Genomic DNA, 13,622 nt, shown 5'->3' with positions numbered 1-13,622 from the left:
ACACACACACGCACACAGGTGAGATGAAAGTCGCTAATTGGTCTCACCTGCGATGCTGTGACACACGTGAGGGTAATTAAGAGGTAGCAAGGTGGAGCGTCACTTTCTCTCTCTCTCTCTCTCTCTCTCTCTCTCTCTCTCTCTCTCTCTCTCTCTTTATCTGTCTATCTATCTATCTACCTATCTATCTATCTATCTGTTTCCTCTTCCTCCCCTTCCCCTTCACATTCATTATTTTCACTCTCTTATTAATCTCCGCCAATAACTAGAATTCAGGATATTCATTTTATATTTTAGCGTTTCAATAACTTATATTTTCGCTTCTCTTTGTGTGTGTGTGTGTGTGTGTGTGTGTGTGTGTGTGTGTGTATTCCTTTGTTCATTCGTTCTTATTAGTTTCCTTCTGTGTGTGTGTATGTGTGTGTGTGTGTGTGTGTGTGTGTTTCTCTATCTATCTGTACGTCTATTTATGTATCTGTCTATCTGTTATCTATCTACTTATTTATATATCTCTATCTATTTGCTCGCCTTATTATTATCTGTACCTTCTTTATTTATCTTTACCTATCTATAATTATTCTTCTAATCTATTTATTAACCTATTTACTTACCTATTTACTCGCGCATTCACTCATCGCCTTATTCTTTAGCTAACTTACTACATTCGTCGGTCCATTCTTTTCCTCCTCGTACTCGTCTTCCTTCTCATTGGTGTTCCTCGCGAGATGTTTTGTGGGTCACGTCAAGGTTATATTCGTGTCCAGTCTCGTGGATTAATTTCGCTGCCAAAAATATCCTCACCGGGTCACGATCACGCCAGAAGCTTACTCCTCCTCCTCCTCCCCTTCCCCTTGTTAATTCCCTTGTTAATATCCGTCATCATTATCATCATTAGCTTTTTCATCAGTTTCATTATTTTTAACGGGGTCACATTATTTTTTATTATGGCCAAGTTGCCTTTTTTAATGTTTTTTTTTTATGTTGCTAATACTGTGATCACTATTATCATTATCGTCATCATTATTGGTTTTGTTGTTAGTGTTTTCATTATTTTTATCGGGTTCACAATTTTTATTATTAGTACGAAGTCGTATTTTTGTGAGTGATTTCGTTGTTATTATTATTATTATTATTATTATTATTATTATTATTATTATTATTATTATTATTATTATTATTTTTAGCTTATTCTTGTACTTCAGTTTCTTATTCACTCCTCCTTTCTTTCCTCCTTCCTTCCTTTTGTCTATCCCTTTTCCTTCATCCTTCCTTCCTTCCTTTTTCCTCCTCTTCCTTCTTTACGTCTCAAAATCTATAACTCATCATTTTGTACTTCAGTTTGTTCATTCCTTCTTTCCTCCTTCCTTCCTTCCTTCTGTCTATCCCTTTTCCTTCATCCTTCCTTTCTTCTCCTTTTCCTTCTCTACTTCTCTCTATATATATTCCTCATCATTCATTATATTTGTGTTTTTTTCCTGTTTCTTCTTTTACTAACTCTTCTTATTATAATCAAGTCGTCTTTTTGTGTGGTTTTATTATCATTATTATTATTTATTTATTTATTATTATCTAAGTTGATGCTCATTTGTTATTTTTTCTTTATTTGATGCTTTCTCTTCTCTTGCTCAGGGCGTGAAATTACTTTATTTTTTTATTTTTTTTTACCTTTCGTTGTGATCTGCGTTCGTATTCTGATTGCGCCGAAACCGTTGTGCAATGTTTCGTCTGAGTTGGTGTTGTGTTTTTTTCCTTTTTTTTTTTTTTTTTTTGTTTCTCGGTCTCTTTGAAGTATTCGGTCTTTTGCTGTGGTTTCTTGCGTTTTGCTTTGTGCCACCTTGTTCTTGTTGTTCTTGTTCTTGTTTTTCTTTTTCTTATTCTTTTTTGTTCTTGTTATTGTTCTTTCTCTCATTCTTTTTGTTCTCTTTTTCTTCCTCTTTCTCTGTCTTTGTTTTGGTTCTCTTGTTCTTCCTCTTCTTATTTTTATTCTTTTATTTCTTCTTGTTATTGTTCTTCCTCTCATTCTTTTTTCTTTCTCTTCTTTATCTTGTTCTTGGTTTTCTTGTTTTTCCTCTTCTTATTCTTATTCTTTTATTTGTTCTTGTTCTTGTTCTTCCTCTCATTCTTTTTGTTCTCTGTTTCCTCCTCTTTCTCTGTCTTTGTTTTGGTTTTCTTGTTCTTCCTCTTCTTGTTTTTATTCTTTTGTTTCTTGTTCTTGTTCTTCCTCTCATTCTTTTTGTTCTCTTTTTCTTCCTCTTTCTCTGTCATTGTCTTGATTTTCTTGTTCTTCCCCGTTTTGCTCTTTTTCTCTTTTTCTTGTTCTTCCTTCTGTTCTTCTTTCTTTTTCTTTTTCTCTTTCTTCTTTTTGTCGTTCTTGTTCTTTTCCTCCTGTTCTTTTTCTTCTTCCTCTTGTCCTTCTCGTTCTCGTTCTACTTCTCGTTCTTCTTTACTATATTTACTCCACTCATTATTATCCGTCATTCATCTCTCCTTCTTCATCTTCTTCTATTCCTCCTACTCACTTTTATTTCTACATTTATCATTGTCAGCCATTCCTCTCTTCTTCATCTTCGTTTCCTTCTCACAATTATTTCTACATTCAACACCAGTCATTTCCCTCGAAGTCTCAGATCCCACTATCGGCACGGCTAGGCTTGGCAGGCATACATCGGTCCCTTCCCTTCTCCCTCTCCCTCACACATACACAACGATAATATCTCGAGGACTAACTGACCGCGGCGCAGCAGGGGAGGCGACGTTTACATACCGCCGCAAACCAAACAAAGGACAGGAATGCAGGCAGTTATATTAGCACCGAGGGAGGCTCCACTTCCTCTCCTCCTAAACCTAATGTATGGTGACCACTTCAAGATGTTGTGTTGGTGTGAGGGTGCTTCGCTTCCTTACGTAATCGAGGATATCTAGGCAGGTAATATAAGTCACTTTCGATTCTCACATCAGCTGTTTCTAAAGGTCAAAGGGGGGATCAATCAGGTTCTAATAAGGGTTTTTTAGGCTCAGGGTACAGAAGAAGGGTCAAACTACCACCAGGGTCATAAAACTACCCCAGGAAATGCTCACAACTCCTACGAAAGCCTCTTCAGTTATGTGTTCTAAGGGGGCGATATGTCTTTTAAGCTTTTATCTAACTCAGCTTTACTTAACCTCACCCCACAGGCTGTTAGGTTATTTTGAGGGTGCCCCACTTTCTAATTAGTCAGCGGAATTTTATCGAACTTATAGCCGTAGTTTACCTAGCCTTACTTTTCCTTATTATACTTCTAACCTTATCTAACTTAGCCTTACTTTACCTGTTAGGTTATTTTGAGGGTGCCCCACTTTCTAATTAGTCAGGGGAATTTTATCAGACATAGCTGTACTTTCCCTAGCCTCAGTTTTCCTTATTATACTTCTAACCTTATCTAACTTAGCCTTACTTTACATGACCTTATCTTTCCTTAATATATACCTTGCTTTACCTGACTTCACCTATCTTATCGTTTCTTAATCTAAGCCTACTTTACGTTGCCTTACCTAATCTAATCAAACCAAATCACAACTTATCAAACCCAACCTGACCTGACCTGACCTAACCCAAATCACACTTTGTTTAACCTAATCTGACTTTATCTTACCTAACTAAACTAAACCTAATAGGACATTAATAAACCTAACAAAACCTGATCATACTTAAATCTAACTAAATTACCTAACTTAACCTTACCTTACCTTACTTTACCTTTCATTACCTTACCTTACCAATCCTAGCCTGACCTAACCTAACCTCTCCTAACCTAACCTAACTAAAGAAAGAGAGAGAAAAAGACCAGCACCACAAACCCTTACATCAGCACCACCAGCAAAAGAAACTCCCCAAATTCACCTCCGTTCCTGTCTGCCCTGTCTACCTTCCCGTTCCTTTTGACTTCATTTCACAACGCGAGAGGGAGGAGGAGGAGGAGGAGGAACGGCCGCCGCTTTCTCCGCTCTGATTTATATTAAGGTTTAAATTTGATTGCGATTCTTGGAGCCTCGCGTGATTTCATATTTGCCCGCCATCATTGCTTCCTTGATCTCGTTAGTTCTGCCTCATGCCTGCCTGCCGGTGTGTGTGTGTGTGTGTGTGTGTGTTTATTTCTCCTCCTTTGTTCTTCTTCCTCTTCTTTTTCTTCTTCTCTTTCTTCTTCTTCTTCCTCTTCTTCTTCTTCTTCTTCTTCTTTCTTCTTCTTCCGTCGTCTTCTTTATTCTTTTCTTCGTGTACTTGCTCCTGTTCTTTTTTTGTTATTGCTTTTGTTGTTATTGTTATTGTTGTTAGTTATTGTTTTCTTTCTCCTCTTTTGTTTGGTTCTTCTTTTTCCTCTTCCTCTTACTCCTTTTTCTTCTCCTTATTCTCTTCTTCATTCTCTTCTTGTTGTTTTCTTTTTCTTCGTGTACTTGTTTTTTTGTTATATTTTGTTGTTGTTGTTGTTGTTGTTGTTGTTGTTGTTGTTGTTGTTGTTGTTGTTGTTTACTGTTGTTTTTGTTGTCATTATTATTGTCATCATCTTCTTGTTGTTCTTGTTCTTCTTGCTCTTCTTGTTTTATCTCTTCGTCGTCTTCGTCTTCTGCTTCTTCGTCTACGTCTTCTTCCTCCTCCTCTTCCTCCTCCTCCTCCTCCTTCTCTTACAAGTAATGATGGAGAAGCCGCAGCGGGAGGAAAGGAAGAAAGAAGGGAGAGCGAGAGAGGAGGAGAGATGATGAAGGGATAATAGAGAGAGGACAGAAGAGGGAGGAGGAGGAGGAGGAAGAGGAGGAGGAGGAGGAGGGTTGGCCATGAATGCAGGAGGGAGTGGTCGGTAATCTAGTCTGCTCTTTCCTCCTTCTTCTTCTTCCTTCCTTCCTTCTTCCCTCCTTTATCATTTTATCCCTCTTCCTTCTTCGTATCTTCTTTTCCTTCGCCTCCATACACGTGTAAGTCATTTCTGCATTAGTTTATTCTTTCCTCCCTTCCTTCCTTCCTTCTCTCCTTTCCTCCCTCTCTTCCTCTCTCTTTCCTTCTCTTCTTCTTCTTCCTTTACTTTTTTATATATGTCAATCATCTTTTTGCTTGTACTTCGTTTCGCTGTTTTCTTTTATTTCATTCTTTATTCCTTCCCTTCCTCTCCTTCTCTCTCCTCCTCCTCTTCCTCTTTCGTTTCTTTCATTATTATTTTTTTCATTGTCCTTCCTACTTATGTTATTCTCATCCGGTAATTCTTTTTAAGTTTATTTCTTTATCTTCTCTTTCTTTCTTTCCCTCTCCTTCTCTCTCCTTTCTTTCCCTCTCTCATTTCTTTATTTTTTTTCCTTGTCTCCTTCCTACACCTGCTATTTTGATCTGTTATTTCCTCAGTTTATATTATGTTCTCTTTTTTCCTTTCTTTCTTATCTTTCCTTCTTTCTTCCTTTCTTTCTTTGTGTTTCGTATCGCTTCAAAGAGTCACATTTCATATATCTCCTCATTTGTTTCTCCTTTTTCTTCAACTTTTACTTACTTATTATCTTCTCCTATGCTTGTCTTTCTTCTGCTGATTCACTCACTCTCCTTTTTCATTTCCCTCGTTTTCATTCTTTTTATTAATTTTTTTCTCCTTTTGCTTGCCTTTCTTTCTTCTCAGTTCACTCCCTCTCTCCTTTTTTCCTCATTTTCATTCTGTTTACTACATTACATTTTTTTCCTTCCTTTCTTGCCAACTCACTTTATCTCTCTTTTCTTCCTCATCTTCATTTTTCTTATCGTTGCCTTCATTCATTCTGTCGCCTCTTATCTCTCCTTCCATTTTTCTCTCTCCGCGCGAACATAATCAATATTGCAAATAAGGACGCGGTGAAAGAAATGCTGGAGCTATAGTGCAGAGAGAGAGAGAGAGAGAGAGAGAGACGTTCATCCACACTCACTCGACAGGATCATTACAGGGTGGTTTTAGGTCTCTCTCTCTCTCTCTCTCTCTCTCTCTCTCTCTGTTCACTCCGCTGCCAACCTTTCTTCTTGGGTGAGGGGGGGAGGAAAAAGGGAGAAAAGGGAGGAAATGGATAGAGGAGGGAGGGAGGGAGAAGGAAGTAGATAAGAGGGTAAGGGAAGGGAGAGAAGGAAGGGGGGAGGCAGATAAGAGGAAAGGAGAGGGAGAAGGGAAGGAGGAAATGGATAAGGAAGGGAGGGAGAGGGAGGGAATGGAAAGGACAGGAGAAGGGCAAGGGAAGGGCACTGTGATGATGATAGGGAAAATATGACGTGATGATGGAAGTGAGAGAGGAAAAAGGGAAGAAACTGATAGGGAGAGAATGAAGTAAAGATGGTGAAGGAGCAAGGATGTGGTGGTGATGAGGGAAAGATGAGGATGAGGATGAGAGGAAGAAGATGGGAGGAAAATGATAATGGGAGAGCAAGACTGGTGAGGTGAAGACTGCTTGAAGAAGATGTAGTCAGGAGAAGGTGAAAAGTGCAGTAAAGGGAACGAAGGACTGAATATGGTTTTTAATACAACTATCGGTTTGTTTTTCTAGAGATGCTCTTCTTAATACTCTTTTGCTTTACTTATTTATTCAGTTATCCAACCACTGAACTCACATGTTTAGTAAATTAACTATATTTAAAGAGAGTAATCATATCCACATTTTTAAAGAAATTACGAACATAAGAAGAACATAGAAATCGCTGGAGATGACTTCTACATATATTACTTCAGTTTATCCAGCTACTAAAACTTACTTGCATAGTGGACTGATTCGCTTAAGTTTGATTATATTAGTTTTTGCTGTATATATTTTTTTCTTTACCTGATATAGAACCCGGATCAGTGAAAGGTAGTTAGACTTGTTCATTACTATATACCAGGTGTTTATGGTGCTTAATTAAAAAGAGGCAGGTGATTCAGTGTTAGGAGGGAAGAAAGTGAGGAAGGAAAGAAGGAAGGAAGGAAGGAAGGAAGGAAGAAAGGGAGTTATTATGGTTATGATTCAATGTTAGGAAGGGAGACAGGTAGAAAGAAAGGAAGGAAGGAAGGAAGGAAGGAAGGGAGTTATGATAGTTATGATTCAATGTTAGGAAGGAAGGAAGGAAGAAGGGAAGATAGGGAAAGGTGAAGGAAAGGTGTTGTGATGTGTGATATTCTTTTTTTTCTTCTTTTTATTAATGTGTTGTTGTTTGTTGCAGCGCGTGAAGGCCAGGTGAGAGTGTGTCCAGGTGTGTGATCGCTTGCGTCTGTACAGGTATGTCGTGGTGGTGGTGGTGGAGGTGGTGATGTCATATGTTCGTGGTGGTGTGTATGGTGATGGTGATGATGAGGAAGGCTGATGTTGTGTTGATAGTGATGGTGGTGGTGGTGATGATGGTGGTGATGATGATGTGCTACGCCTACCTGTGTGTTTGTGTGTTTGTGCGTCAAGGCCACGTGTGTAGAGAGATCCACCCTGCCCTATATCCTCCTCCTCCTCCTCCTCCTCTTCCAACCTCCACTTCACCGCAATACAAAACTCTAGGCACCTCTTTATCAACACAGGAGGATTGGATGCTCTTTATAACCTCCGGAACACATTCAGCATCACCAGCGTGGGATCAGACTCCTTTTGTTGTGGTGTTGGTTATAGTCGATTTGACATTCCTATCTCTTCTACAGTGAACCTAGAAATGTTGTTTCCTATGAAGTTTTATTCTTGATTTAGTTTCATATGGGTATCTAAAGTCATTTTAGCTTGGTTGCCCAAATGGCAATGTTGGGCAAATTGTGCAATTTGCATAACAAGATGGCGGCCAAACGCCACCTGAATTTCTTTTATTTCTTCATAATTTTCTTAGATTTATAAGAAGCACATCTTATCTGGGGTTTTCTTGGGTCTAGAATTCAGTTTTGATGTTGTTTTTTCATTTCTACTTCAATCTTGTGTGCTAAGAGTCAGAAAACGCTAAATTTATATAAGTAGTTAATTTTTTTTTTTTTTTGGAAAAGGAGCTCTTAAAGGCATGACACTGTCTTCTGAACTAGTGCGAGAGTGGATTGATGCCTTTCCTATCAATGTATATGTATCCGACTGTATGAACCATATGTACTCTGCATGTCCCTCAAACCAAAATGCAGAAAAACAGCACAAAGAGGAGTTGAGGTACCGACGTGTATTGGACGCAAAAGATCGGGCTCTCATTGAGGCAGAGATTGATAAGTATCAACATCCACTGGAAGATCACCGTCCACACCTGTATAATCCTGTTACTGGCCAAATTGCCCCCCCTGTTGTGAATGTGACCGACTCAATTGTGATTGGAGAAGAGATGGAAAGGAAATACATTGCCAGTCTGCCTAATGGATTTTACAACCCCATCAGCAGCCCCATCAAGACGATGTCAGTTCTGAAAAAACAGATGAAGGAAAAGAAAGTCATGCCAGTTATAGATCTAGAGAGCTTATTTTTCCGTTTGTTGGTGATGGGCCAGCAGAGGCAGATTGAGTTTGACTCTCTCCTTGCCTATGAACTGTGTGCCGTCCCTGCATCACTAATTGATGAACATGGTTGCCTCCGCAAAGGTAGCAAATCTGAGCTAGTTAAACGCCTTGGTGTTGCCGAGACATTGCCAACACCTGCTGATATTGTCATAGTGGACGTTTCCCAACTTTTCTACCATATAGTGTGGCCGCATGGGGCATTCTATCTGATTTACTTTCCTCCATTCAAGGCCGCTTGAGTCACTACCCAGCTGGCACTGAGAAAATCATCGTCTTCGACAAGTACCAAGATATCTCTGCAAAGGATCATGAGAGAAAACGCCGAGCTGGTGATATCATCATTGACTATGAACTCTCTATTGCCAACTCTTTACCAAAACGAGATGTTATCCTCAAAAGCAAGAAGAACAAGCAAAGGCTTGCAAGCTTGTTGCACTCCTTTGAACTTGATACTAATGTGACAATGGAAACTTGTGAAAACAATTTATTTGGCCATGATGAAGCAGACATCACTATGATTTCCTATGTCCTTGAGGCAGCTAACAACGGAAAGGGTGTTATACGTGTTCTTAGTGATGACTCTGATGTGTTTGTTCTGTTAGTGTATTGGGTGTATAAAATGAACAAGCAGTGCAAAGTACAGATGGAGAATTGGAATGGAACTGTTCTAGACATCAATGCAACCTGTGCTGACCTAGGGCCAAAATGTCTGCAACTCCTTGGTATGCATGCCCTCAGTGGGTGTGACACAACTTCTTATCCCTATGGAAAAGGCAAGATCAGTGCACTAAATACTATGCTGAGAGGGGAATTCCCAGGCTTGGCTGATGTACTGGGTGAGGTGAATGCCACAGAGGTTAATTTACTAGAGGCAGCAAAACCCTTCTTCCTTGCTCTATATGGACAAACACCAGGAACTTCGATGGAATCTGCCCGCTTCACAATATTCACTAAAAATAAGAAAAGTCCAAAATTAATGTCCCTTCCTCCAACAACACCCAACCTGCTGCAGCACGTGCTGAGGGCCCATTTGCAAGTGATGTTGTGGAAAGCAGCAAACAACCAAACTCCACCTGACGAGTCAGCTGATATAACCAAGTTTGGATGGAAGATCCAGGATAACATCCCTGTTCTTGTCATTGCAGAGGGGGAGCCTGTACCCCCAAAACTATTTAATGTAATCCGGTGTCAGTGCAAGAAGGAGAACAAGAGGTGTATCACTGAGGTGTGTGGCTGCCACAAAGAACACCTGTCATTTTTTTTTTTTTTTACAGCAAAGGAGACAGCTCAAGGGCACAAAAAAGTAAACATTAATAAAAAAAAGCCCGCTACTCGCTGCTCCCAAAAAGAATCCAAAGAGGCGGCCGAAAGATAGGTCAGTTTCGGGAGGAGAGGTGTCCTGATACCCTCCTCTTGAAAGAGTTCAAGTCGTAGGCAGGAGGAAATACAGATGAAGGAAGATTGTTCCAGAGTTTACCAGCGTGAGGGATGAAAGAGTGAAGATGCTGGTTAACTCTTGCATAAGGGGTTTGGACAGTATAGGGATGAGCATGAGTAGAAAGTCGAGTGCAGCAGGGAGGGGGGAGGCATGCAGTTAGCAAGTTCAGAAGAGCAGTCAGCGTGGAAATATCGATAGAAGATAGAAAGAGAGGCAACATTGCGGCGGAATTTAAGAGGTAGAAGACTATCAGTATGAGGAGGAGAGCTGATGAGACGAAGAGCCTTTGCCTCCACTCTGTCCAGAAGAGCTGTGTGAGTGGAGCCCCCCCACACATGAGATGCATACTCCATACGAGGGCGGACAAGGCCCCTGTATATGGACAGCAACTGTGCAGGGGAGAAGAACTGGCGGAGACGGTACAGAACGCCCAGCCTCGAGGAAGCTGATTTAGTAAGAGATGAGATATGAAGTTTCCAGTTGAGATTTTGAGTTAAGGATAGACCGAGGATGTTTAGTGTTGAGGAAGGTGATAGCTGGGTGTTGTCAAAGAATAGGGGATAGTTGTTTGGAAGATTGTGTCGAGTGGATAGGTGGAGAAACTGTGTTTTTGAGGCGTTGAAGGACACCAGGTTCTTCTTGCCCCAATCGGAAATAATAGTAAGGTCTGAGGCTAAGCGTTCTGCAGCCTCCAGCCTTGGATGTTGCAATCCTTACACAAACAAAAAAGATGTAGGTATGGTGTTGGATGCAGATATGGAAGATTGTGAGGAGGTATTCGCAGATGACAATATAGATGATGTGGAGGGCAGTCAGGAGAGTGAGGGCCAGGAGGATATGGAGTATGTTTATGATATTGATGATGAATGGGAAAATACACCTATATAATACTGTATAGTCCTGTATCAGTCCTATTAACCCGTAAATAACGATCAATTATTTTCAATATTATATTTGTCCAATTTTAGACAATTTTATTAAGCTTAGGAAGGACTTAATGTACTCAGTGGGTCAGAAACTAAATGAAATGAGTCTGTAGGTTCTTGCTGATACCTTGTTCTTTTCATATAGTTATATAGTTACCCCCCGGATGATTTTTCGCAACTAGTAAAACTATGTAATCGATTATGGGTTAAAAGGATTTCTTAGCTTTGAATACTTGTACATAAAGAACGAATTTGTAATTTCCTTGCTATACAGGTTATTCAATCATAATTATTATTTTTAATAATTAAAATTTTTATTTGCACTTTTTTAATGATATTTTGTTGTGTAACAATGTAAATTTAGCGTTGTCCTATACTTAGCGCACAAGATTGAATTACAAGTGAAAAGACAACATCAAAAATGAATTCTAGGCCCAATAAAACCCCAAATAAGATGTGTTTTATATCATTCTAAGAGAATTATTAAGAAATCCAGGTGGCGTTTGGCCGCCATCTTGTTATGCAAATTGCACAATTTGCCCAACATTGCCATTTGGGCAACCAAGCTAAAATGACTCTAGATACCCATATGAAACTAAATCAAGAATAAAACTTCATAGGAAACAACATTTCTAGGTTCAGAAAATTTCAAACCGACTATTACGAGAGTATAGGCGGAGAGCTGCTGTGTGTGTGTGTGTGTGTGTGTGTGTGTGTGTGTGTGTGTGTATCTGGGCTATTTGGAAAGGAAGGAAGGAAGGAAGGAAGGAGGAAAGGAAGGAAGGAAGGAGGGAAGAAAGGAGGGAGGAAAGGAAGGGAGGGATGGAAGGAAGGATGGCAAGGAAGGAAGGAGTAGAGAAGGAGAGAATGTTACAGTAATAGATGTTTGAAAAGAGAACAAGGACATGGAAAAAAAATAATGCAAAACGATTAATACAAGAACAAGGAGAGAACAGGAGAAAATAAAATGATAATGGTTGAGGTTTTTGGACAGAGAGAGAAAGGAAGAGAGAGAAACAGAGCAAGGAGAGGAATGCCATAAGAGAAGAATGTGTGGACGTGAGGGAAGGAAGAGGAGAGAGAATGAAGGAAAGATTGACCGAGGGAAGGGGAAGGAAGACCCGAAGACAGGAGGAGGAAATAAAGGAAAGATTAACCAAGGAAAGGGAGGTAGACTAGAGGGAAGAGAAGAGTATAGGAACTAGAGAAAAGGTAGATTAAGAAAAAGGAAAGGGAAACAAGACGAGAGGGAAGAGGAGGAGGAGGAGGAGGAGGAGGAAATAAAGGAAAAATTGACCAAGGAAAGGGAGGTAGACTAAAGGGAAGAGAAGAGTAGGAACTAGAGGAAAGATAGATTAAGAAAAAGGAGAGAGAGAGAGAGAGAGACAAACGTAATGGAAGAGGAGGAACTGAAGAAATATATATGTTAAAGAAAGGAAAAGGAAGAGTACTGGAGGAGGAGGGACTAAAGAAATATAGATGTTAAAGAAATGAAAAGGGAGGCAGACGTAAACAAGAGGAGAAAATATAGAAAAAATATATATACTAAAGAAAGTGAAAAGGGGAGACAGACGCAAGGGAGGAGGAAAGAATAAAGAAAAAAAATACTACAGTCAGGGAGAGGAAGGAAGAGGAAAGGGAAGGAAAGGGGAGGAAAGGGAAAGAGAAACAAGACGTGAGGGAGGAAGAGGAACTGAAGGAAAGATTGACCAAAGGAGAGAGAGAGAGAGAGAGAGAGAGAGAGAGAGAGAGAGAGAGAGAGAGAGAGAGAGAGAGAGAGAGAGAGAGAGAGAGAGAGAGAGAGAGAGAGAGAGAGAGAGAGAGAGAGAGAGAGTAAGAGGAAAAATAAGAGGGTAAAAGTAGAACGTTGTGTAGAGAGAGCTTAGTTGTTTACCGTAAAAGTAGAACGTTGTGTATAGATAGCTGAGTTGTTTACCGTAGAAGGAGAGAGTGCCAAGGAGGAGAAGAGGAGAGAAAAAAAAAAGAAAGATTACTATAGAGAGGTTAGGGAATTAAATAAGAGAAAATGAAAGACAGTGAATGAAGGGAGAGCTGTTATGTGACTGACTGGGTTGTGTAGAAAGAAGGAAGGAGGGAAAGAAGGAACGCCAAGGAAGAAATGAGAAGAAATATGTACGCTTTAAGACATGAGGGAAAGGAAACAAAGGGGAAAATGAAGCACGAAGATGGGAAGAACATTGCCGTGGAACTGTGATGTAAGAGGAAGGAGGAAGAAAAGGAATGCCAAGGAGGAGAAAAAAATAAAAAAATGGTACTGCTTAGACGTGAGGGAAGGGATAAGGGGTCAAAATAAAGGACGAAAAAAAGAAAAAAAAGAGTTGTTGAATGATCCGTTATTTGGTAGAAGGAAGGAAGGAAGGAGGAGGAGGAGGAGGAGGAGAGTAAAGGAGGAAGAAGGGAAGAAAGGAAGATGGGACAGGATGGGTGTGTGTTTTGTAACTGTAAAGAGACAAGGGAGGAGGAGGAAGAGGAGGAAGAGGAGAAGGAGGAGGAGGAGGAAGATACTGGATGTCTAGAAAAGGGAGGCAAAGTAAAGGGAAGAAAGAATTGGTGTGTGTGTGTGTGTGTGTGTGTGTGTGTGTGTGTGTGTTTCGTAACTGTTAAAGAGACGTACAGGAAATGAGAAGAGAGAAGAAGGGAAGACAGGACAAAGAGGAGGAAGAAAACAGGTTAAGTGGCAAGGTTATGAAAGAAGAAGAAGAAGAAGAAGAAGAAGAAAAAAGAAAATGATAATGAAGAAGAAGAAGAAGAAAAAAGCAAGCGGAAGAAGAGAAGAAGAGAATG

At 40.0% G+C, this 13,622-nt stretch overlaps 1 long non-coding RNA gene across 1 annotated transcript in view; it reads left to right on the top strand.

The window, feature by feature from the left end:
• The window catches only part of LOC126986510 (uncharacterized), a 32,044-nt gene extending 24,495 nt beyond the window's left edge, over nucleotides 1-7,549 (top strand). The window contains exon 3 of the long non-coding RNA XR_007739932.1: nucleotides 7,169-7,549. This is a non-coding gene — a long non-coding RNA (uncharacterized LOC126986510). The remainder of the gene's footprint in view (nucleotides 1-7,168) is intronic.
• Nucleotides 7,550-13,622: the final 6,073 nt, after the last annotated feature.

This window comes from Eriocheir sinensis, chromosome 1, assembly GCF_024679095.1.
Source record: "Eriocheir sinensis breed Jianghai 21 chromosome 1, ASM2467909v1, whole genome shotgun sequence".
NCBI classification, from domain to species: Eukaryota; Metazoa; Arthropoda; class Malacostraca; order Decapoda; family Varunidae; genus Eriocheir; species Eriocheir sinensis.
This window is presented reverse-complemented; position numbering and strand designations above follow the sequence as displayed.